Raw genomic sequence first — 6,475 nt, forward strand, 5'->3', positions numbered from 1 at the left:
TTATTGAGTTAGCTGCTGAGAAACAAAAGATGGACAATCTACTATATCTGTCCCCAGGGTTGCTTTGCTTATCTTGACTGACTGAAGACCCTGGAGAATTGACAGGCCTAGAGGAAGTAATGATGTAACTAAGAGCAATAAGGATAGTATAACAAGAGTAAGATGCAAAGAGGTAAAAGATTATGTTAGAGGAAGGTAGGGTTTAGATCAGATGGAGACTTATGACCATGTTAGGATATTTTGAAGTTACTCTAAGTACAAAACCCTTGCAAGTTTAGAAGATGGATGTAACATAATATGATTCTCTGAGACCAGTCTGGCTGCTAAGTGGAGAATTGTCTATAGGAAGAGGAGAGGAGACTTTTGCAACAGTCTAGGCAAAAGGTGATCCTGACAGTGACAGAGAGTAGGACTGGAGTTGGAGAGAAATGATTTGACTTGGAACTAAACTAAACTTTACTTGAAGGTGGAAATGATGTGATTTGGTCATAAAGTTTGAAATAAGGATATCAATGCTATTAGATTTGTGCTTGACTAATGAGGATGAATCAGTGTAATTCTATGGAAGTAGAAAAGCTGGAGTAAGAATGGGTCTGGGGGTGTGAGATAATGAAGAATTTTATTTTGAGCTGCTTGAATTTCAGTTGCCAATGGTATCCAACTAGAGACATTAAGTGGACAGTTTCATATATGAGTCTGAAGTTCCAAGTAAGAGGTTAGGGCTAGAAAAATAAATTTGAGACTGGTTAGCATATAAATGATATTTAAAGACATGAAACTAGATGAGATTTCCTAGGATGAGTAAATGTATGGCAAAATGGTTTGAGAACTAAGTGATGGGGTCCTTGGCAACATTAGAGATCTAGGGGAAGAGGAGAATAAAGCAAAGGCAAATAGATGACCTATGAAGTTGAATGAGACTGAATATAAATGATACTTTCTTAATTGTAATATGATACAACAAACATGAAAGAGTAATATTTTACCCCAAGAAAGCACTGTTCCTGGATTTATTAGTTTCTATGCAAGTTTACCTATTTTGTGTTTTCTCCACAATTTAACTGTTTCATCCTCTCTCTGTGTCTCTTTCTCTCTCAACCTTCTTCCTCCTCCTCCTCTTCCCTCTCTTTTTCCCTTCTCTCCCCTCTCCCCTTCCTTCTCTCTCTTCCTCTCTTCCTTTCTTCCTGTAAGGCATTGTGTCAGGAACTGTGGTATAAAGAGTCTTCAGGAAGGTAACACATGTATATGAATATCACCTAAATAAAAGTAATTGGGTAGTTTTGATTTGCTAGCTGCTTGCTTTTCCGAAGCATTATCTCAATCCTGCTTAATGAAGATATAATGTGACCTAATAATGTGCTAAATGTTGTAGAAGTTCACAGACAGGAGAGATTGGCCATTGAAACTAGGGAAATAATTATGGAGTAGATAGCATATTGGGCTTCATTTTGATGTTAACTAGAATTTGGACATGAAATAAGGGACAAAAAAATCACTTCAAAGGAAGTCTTTCACAAACAAAGATAAAGAGACGTAAAGGAAATCACTGGTGAAATTTGGGAAATGGTAAATAATCTAATTTGTGTCCAGAGCAATAATGGGAAATAAGTATAGAGAAAATTAAGATTAATAATATGGTAATGCAACAGAGCAAGGTAAGTAGATCTGATTTTGATTTATCACTTAAATTCCACTCTTTATAATTTCTCATCCCAGGAAGTAGTTCTGTGGCTCAAAATGGTAGAGTGCTGGCCTTGAGCAAGAGTTCATAGACAGTGCCCAGGCACTGAGTTCAAGCCTCATGACTGACAAAATAAATAAACAAATAAATAAAAGTTTCTCATTCAAGTCAGTAAAATCCAAGCTATTTAACATGATCTCTAGGCTTTGAATGTTCTGGCTGTTGCCAAACTTCATTTTTGCCATCCTTTGCGCTTCCTTTACCGTTAAGTATCTGTACTAGCTGCCTTTGTTCTCAGATGTGCCATGTTTATTCATGGGCAGGTTCTTTGATTACCTGAATGTTTTCTTATCCTGATCTTATAAATTGGCTGTTCAAGTCTCTAGGTCTTAGATCACTTTTTCACTTCCTAATCTCTCAACTCGAAATAGTGTCTAACATAGTATGGTTATTAATTTCTGAGGAAAAAAGGTCAATGGAGTCAGTTCACTCAACAAATATTTACTAAATACTGTGTTTCAGATGTGTCATATATAAAAAGACAAAGATGAACAAAACAGTTCTTGCTATGAATGAGTTCAAAACTTTTCAATCTTCAAGTATCTTTTTCAGTGGATTATGTAGTCCAGCCCAGTGTGGTGACACATGTTTGCAAACTCAGCACTTGAGACTGAGGGAGGAGGGAAGAGGATCAGCTTGTCTAAAAAGCAAGGAAGGAAGGGCGGGAGGAATGGCCCCAAAGCAAAATAGAACAGCAACAACAATAACAAAATGTGTATTCTTATTATTGGATGTGTATTCCTTTCCTAATAAATTTTCCTACCACTAAAAAAAATTGCTTTGGCTCTCCATCTTTTAAAAAAAAATCACTTCTGTTATCACTTTTGGAGTAATTCTCATTCACAGTCACAGCCCAGTAACACTAAGGGTTCACAGTTCTTTGACATATTTCTTAAAATCCTGATAACTTTCATTTTACCTAAGATAACTCAAGCACTCTGAGACTGTTTTCCTAACAACAGTGTTGAAAAAAGATACCTTTTCTCTACTGTATGTTTGTGGCGCCTTTGTTGAAAACAGATGCTGTAAGCTTATATTATTCTGTGTGAGTTTATTTTATTTTGCTTTGTGCTGGTACACTGATGCTTTTGTTACTGTGCACCATGGTATAATTATAAAACCAATTTTAAAGACACTGGATACCAGACAACAAAGAACAATAATCTCCGAGCAAGTTAAATGAGCCACACAACCGCCTGTGTTTACTACCTTATAAGAGGGAAGGAGAGAGAACTCAAGTATCCAATGAACTTCGTGAGGTAAGAAGTTCAGGAAGCCCAAGGCAGCTAGACTTCATAATACAGAATACCAAAATGAAGAGCACTACAGGAGAAAATCCAAAAGATGTGTAGAAGATCATCCTTGCATATTCTGAAGAACACTAGATGCATGCATGCAAGGGAACTACCCAAACCATGAAAAGAGCTATTGATAGCAGACTAGGAAACCATGCTTAGAATTCATACAAGACAAAGAATAACATATCTAGACAAACTAGATTGAGAATGTAGCAATTGTAGAGTACTTGGTATAGTACTGAAGAAGTTGGTGCCTCAGTAGTGGGGATTAATTAGCCCTAGATTGAATTTTTCTCTGCATCTACCTAATGAATCATACAAGTAAGATCCAGAAGGATCAACCTTTTATTTCAAGTAACTTAATTGTATCTAAGAATAAATCCAAAAAAGGTTGTTAGGAATACAAATTGGGGGCATTTTTGTCAGAGCCTCTTGATGGTCTCTAGATGTAGCATCTTCAGCATCCTGTAGGAAGCAAAAAGGAAACCTGGAAGTCTCCCACCATATCTTTCTTCAAGTCCTAAGATCATTAGAAAGTCCATCTTTTTTTTTCCATCTTCAGATCTTCCTGTGTTTGTTATGTTCTACCCATGGGTTTTATTTTAACTATAGGGAAGGCAAGAAGGTCTGAGACACTCCAAGCTAGGCAGAACCAGAATTTGTGAGATATTCTGAAAGGGGCATTAAAATAAAATCCATCAAGGTTCATTTTCCTTCTCATACTCCTAGTAAACTATTTTAAATTAAAAAAGCATATTTCTAGCTGGGCACCAGTGACTCATGTTTGTAGTCCTAGGCTGATATCTGAGGATTGTGGTTTGAAGCCAGCCTGGACAGAAAAGTCCACAACTCTCAAGCTAAGGGATGGTGTTCAGGCCCTGAGTTCAAGCCCTAGTGCTTAAAAAAGGGGTTTATTTCTTTGACATTCTGTATAAAGATGGGTTTTGACATGGTATCTGGATCATAATTCCCTCCCCATAAGGCAATATCTGTGAAACAAGAGTCCCACCCTCTCCTCCAACATTTATCATAGGAGCTCTACTTTTGTCTAATCTGCCTTGTCTGATTGTAGATAGCAAGAATTACATTTTGGAAGAGATCCTGTCCTATACCTGGGAGAAAGGAATGTTATACAGGGAGCTGGAGATGAATCTGAACAGACAAGTCTTGCTAGATTTCTCCACTCCATTTATTAGCATGAGCTATGCCATGAACTTTCCATAAATCCCCCAAAGAATAGAATTCCTCCACACAGGTCAGAACTGAGTTAGGGAACCATCCAACTGGTTCTGCTACTACAGTAGAATTCTTGGTAGCTACAGGGGAGAAATTCTCAACAATTGGAGATAACAGAAACCTTCTATGGTGGGCTGGGGATATGGCCTAGTGGCAAGAGTGCTTGCCTCCTATACATGAGGCCCTGGGTTCAATTCCCCAGCACCACATATACAGAAAATGGCCAGAGGGGGCGCTGTGGCTCAAGTGGCAGAGTGCTAGCCTTAAGCAAAAAGAAGCCAGGGACAGTCCTCAGGCCCTGAGTCCAAGCCCCAGGACTGGCCAAAAAAAAAAAGAAAGAAACCTTCTATGTTGGTTATGGTAAGAACAGAAGTTTGTTTTCCAAATTTTTTTTTTTATCTTGCTATCTTTATTTGTTAAATTTCCACAGTCTAATGAAAAAATCTTGGAGGGGGAGGAGATTAACACTTGATGTGGCAGCAGGGAAAGGTTTATAAGGTCTTTTACTGTCTCTGAGAAACTAAGGAGCCTGTACAATGATACCTAGACTGTATTTCAATGGCATAAAGCCCGCTTGCTAAGTTGGGTCATAACTTACAAAATTAGCCAGTCCATACTTCCTATGGCTCACTTCTGAATTGCTCTTGTGCCTTCTGGGACTCTAGGCCCTCTAGATGCAATGGATTTAGTCTTAAGTAAGAGTAAGCTCTTGATTGCTGAGTAAGCTCTTGATCAGGAAGGCAGTGTTGTGTCATTAATAGAGAGTATGGAATGTTGGCTGCAAAATGCAGTGTGGATCTCTATTCTATATGTCTACTACAATGGCTCAGTTTGTAAACTTCCTTAATGCCTCCAAACCTTGACTCAGAGGGCCAATAACCTGCTTACTAGAGTTACTGAGACAGTAAAATAGCATATGTCAAACATGAGAGACAAAACAGCTACCCCACAAATATTATAATCTACTACATTGAGTTTAATGAACATGAGTTTAATGAACGCTTCAGAAGGTTAGGACTTTATTGTTAGCCTATCCTGGGCTAAGGCCATAGAAATAACTCTGTGTGTGTGTGTGTGTGTGTGTGTGTGTGTGTGTGTGTGTGTGTGATCTATTATACATAAATATATTTGTTCCACATCTTTGACTACCTAGAGTGCACATTGAAATTAATGAATACAGGGCTGGGAATGTGGCCTAGTGGCAAGAGTGCTTGCCTCGTATACATGAAGCCCTGGATTTGATTCCTCAGCACCACATATATAGAAAACAGCCAGATGTGGTGCTGTGGCTCAAGTGGTAGAGTGCTAGCCTTGAGCGAAAAGAAGCCAGGGACAGTGCTCAGGCCCTGGGTTCAAGGCCCAGGACTGGAAAAAAGAAGAAAAAAAGAAATTAATGAGGGCTGGGAATATGGCCTAGTGGCAAGAGTGCTTGCCTCGTATACATGAAGCCCTGGGTTCGATTCCCAGCACCACATATATAGAAAACGGCTAGAAGTGGTGCTGTGGCTCAAGTGGCAGAGTGCTAGCCTTGAGCAAAAAAAAGAAGCTAGGGACAGTGCTCAGGCCCTGAATCCAAGGCCCAGGACTGGCAAGAAAAAAAAAAAAAAAGAAATTAATGAACACAGACAATTGAACTCTAAGACATCTTCAAACATTCAGGTAGGAAAAGTAAATATTTAATCAGGTCTCTAACTTAAGCAAGTAAAAGAAGCATCTGAATGAGTTTGCTATGACAAATTACTGGGGACTATATTTATAGTTCCAAGTGTAATAACTACAAAGTGGGGCCTGGGACATTGTGTTTTAACAAGTCCCCAGATGATAGGGGCCAGACTTTAAGAAACTGATCTGCAAAGAAGAAGGGGATTTAAAAAAGAAGAAAAAAAGCCCTACAGGCTTTTGTACGCTACAGAATACTCAATATAAAAAGATAACTGACTAATTGCTGTGTTCTACAGAAAAATTATACCAAGATGTGTCTGAAGTATTGGCAATTTTAATAAGTATGCAGAAATTCAAAGAACATTGCCTTATGTAAAATTTTTGCAGAAGCTCTTTGATGATAGAATCAAGATAAAATATGGGAAACATTTTGTACAATATGTATATGCTAAAATTATGAAGCTAAAAAGGCTCTATTATGGGATGGTCCCAGCAGGAGGACAAATAGAGAAGATTAAAGGGAGTGCATGTGGCCAAA

This window comes from Perognathus longimembris, chromosome 5 (assembly GCF_023159225.1).
Source record: "Perognathus longimembris pacificus isolate PPM17 chromosome 5, ASM2315922v1, whole genome shotgun sequence".
Taxonomy (NCBI): Eukaryota; Metazoa; Chordata; class Mammalia; order Rodentia; family Heteromyidae; genus Perognathus; species Perognathus longimembris.